Raw genomic sequence first — 3,287 nt, forward strand, 5'->3', positions numbered from 1 at the left:
TGGCACTGTTGCTCTTCCGCTCAAAGGAAATGACATTTTATGGAGCCAGAATAGTCTCAAATATAATACATTTACAAAACAAAATTCATAAATGCATAGCACAATTCACATTTGTAAAATCTGATTCGTAAATTCAAAACACGATTCATAAATGCACAAGTAAAGGAATAAATATTTCCCCAAATGCTCACACAAATGCATCTTACCTAAATAAATGTAAAATCTTTACACAAATATGTATATATCAAGTTCTTGAATTAATTTCCATCACACATTTATGAAAGATGTTGCATGCATTTATGGATCGTTGAATCTGCATTTGCGAATCGTCACACGTGCATGGACTGCATTGCATTTGTGTGTGGGATTTTTGAGACCTTCCTGGCAGGTTAGGGTTCGTAAATATCTTTTTTTGGAGGACGTTCTGTTTAGCCAATCGTGGTGAGCTTTTAATCCACCAATCAAAACGCTCCTTACTGATCAGACTCAAGAAGCTCACTCCTGCCCTTGTTCTGTGCATTCTTTCATGATCGGTTGTTTCACGACCTTTATGTAAAGACGTTTTAATGGGTACTCTTATTCTAGCACCTGATTAAAATTTCTACAAAATTATGATTTATATTGTTCGCACAAAATACAGCTACCCGGTTAGCCTACGATCACCATGGAAATGGGGCGGCAACTCGTCTGACAAGCAGCTGCCACTGTTGTTTTCACTTCAGGTAAGTTTAGTCCCTAAAATTACACAGATAATACACACACCTGTTCCTGACACTTTCTTGCAAGCTTCTGTTAAATATTTACTTTAGAGAAATGGTTTAGTGTCTTCGGAAAAAGTCTGTTAGAGTCAACCATTAAGTTAACGTTAAATATAGGTAAGTTAGGCTAACGTTAGCCTTGGGTTATTAGGAAGTTTGGGCTCTTAATCACATATTATCTGTAGATAAGAGGTTTTGATAGCTTTGCTGGCAATGTGTCATGAATGGAAGTAATGTTAATCTAATTATTTAACCTAAAAGTTTTCACTGTTAATCGGTGACGTCACTCACACAAAGCGTGAAAATGGGCTGAAACGATTTCAGACACGTTTTGATCTTAGTATTGACAATGTATATCACCATGCATCTGTAAAACCTAAACGTAAATTCTGGTATCTTAAGATATTATATTGTATATCCTGTATATTATTTTTTTCCCTGCATTTTCACCTATGCTCTAGTTTATTTATTTCTAATAAACCTGACATTGTATACCACATATTGTTGGCTCTGTAAGAAATTGTTTATGTTCCACTGTTCTATGTTGATGGCTGTGCAGAGAACATCCTTGAGGCGATATGAACCATCTGACTTGTAAGTACAATCTCAGATTCCTGTAAGTACAATCTCAGATTCCTGTGTGTGTATATTATGATACAATAAATGTTGATAGTTCTATTAAATGAAATTGTGAAATATTCATTAAGTGACTCTGAGAGCAGCTCTGCAGACAGGGAGACAGTAGACACTGAAATCATCACAAGCTGAGTTAGTTTTGAGAGTTATTTATTGTTGTATTATAAAGTTGTCTGAATGACTAAAAGACAAAATTTCAGTCCGGCAGAATTTTCCGCACACTTCACCACCGAGGCCAAATGAGCATTGTGAATGTACAAATCTCACGCTATATTTATAACAATTCTTGTTGATGTTTGAATTGTATTTCAGGGCAGTTTGTGAAGACAGATTAACAAGAGATGTTGTGACAACCTGGACAGAATTCGGTTCTAGATCCACCTTCCGGACCAGACTTCACTCTCATATTTATTGCTGTCTAATGGTGTATTATATGTCCTCTGCAGAATTAGGTGCATGCAGATATTACTCGGGAACATGACTAAACTTTGTTTGCTATAATACATCTATTTAGTGCACCAGTGAAACATAATTTTCCCCCCACATTTGCTTGTATATCTATATCTTTGTCATAGTATTCTTGTAGTGGTAAAGGGGTTTTCAGATGACAGAAGTCAACGTTAGTCAATACAATGATCTCTATGAAATGAAGCGCCGGATTTCCGGTGTTTTCCAAAATCTGTGACCGACCAAATCATGTGACCCTAGTTGGCGCTATATTGAGCAAATCCAACCTACTACTAAACCTATTCCTAATCCTAACCTTATAACTAGGGTCACAGAATTAGCTACTACAACAGAATGAATCTACAGAGCATGACATGCAGGGAAAATAGTAGGCTAAATGTATTAATCTAGGGGACGAATTAGTAAATCGTAGGCACAATTTACTTTTTTGTCTTGCACGTCGTGTGCGGTGCTCTGTATGGATCAGCATTGAATGGAATGGTTTACTAACCTACTAACTCATTAGAACAGCCCTTGCTGCCACCTACTGGCATAACAATGTAACCTGCTATAAAAGTGATGAAAAACAGCTAAAACACAGGCACATTAAAACAACAAATATTATTGATTCAACAATAACAGCCATTATACATTTTACATTTACATTACATATTTAGATTGCAATTTAATTATTATAATAATTGCAGCAAACTAATTAATGATTGTAACTATTTCAAATGAGAAAATGTACATTTTAATGATGAAATGCATTTTTTTTTCTGTTAACATAACAACAGTGCACTGAAATTGTTTTGTATTTTTCTATGTTATTATATTTAAATTTGCCAGCCATTGCATCATTTGCATGCGCTGTACTTTATTTGTACTATTTTGGCGTATTTTTATTTATCGGTATAGAATTTTTACTTATTCACCATTCACTTTTCTTTGGTTCAAAAAAGTAAATGGTGAATGTAAAGTAAATGGTGAATAAGGAAAATTATTATGCTTAATATTTCTATATGAGGTTAACATTAACACCTCCCTTTGTGTTCAGCAGAGAAAATTAGGTCATACAGGTTTAGATTAGGAATAACCCAAGGATGATTCTTTTTTTGTGAACTCTGTCATATTGTTTTTTATATTTTGTGAATAAATACAATGAGTGACTAAATTTGTGTAAAGTATGAATTATTAGGACTACATATGTAAATGTAGTTTAGTAAAATGAGCAACAACCAGAGGTCAGCCCTAAAGGTAAGGTGAAATGTAAAAAGTGCTAGTAATAAGATGTATATTCAGATCTACACAAATATTGTAACCTGTGACTTGCCTATGAAACTATAAAGAGATCTAAAAAGACCACTTAATCTATTTCTCTTACACAAAGTCATTTTTCAAAGATAACATGAATAAACAGGGTATGCAACTTTGGTGAATAAGACA

General features: G+C 34.2%; 1 long non-coding RNA gene across 1 annotated transcript; it reads left to right on the forward strand.

The window, feature by feature from the left end:
• The first annotated feature begins 435 nt into the window (after positions 1 to 435).
• On the forward strand, positions 436 to 3,020 carry LOC137058190 (uncharacterized). The gene is made up of 3 exons (XR_010900616.1): positions 436 to 722; positions 1,318 to 1,352; positions 1,707 to 3,020. It is a non-coding gene; the product is annotated as an uncharacterized lncRNA (long non-coding RNA).
• The last annotated feature ends 267 nt before the right edge of the window (positions 3,021 to 3,287 follow it).

Source organism: Pseudorasbora parva, chromosome 22, assembly GCF_024679245.1.
Source record: "Pseudorasbora parva isolate DD20220531a chromosome 22, ASM2467924v1, whole genome shotgun sequence".
NCBI lineage: Eukaryota > Metazoa > Chordata > Actinopteri > Cypriniformes > Gobionidae > Pseudorasbora > Pseudorasbora parva.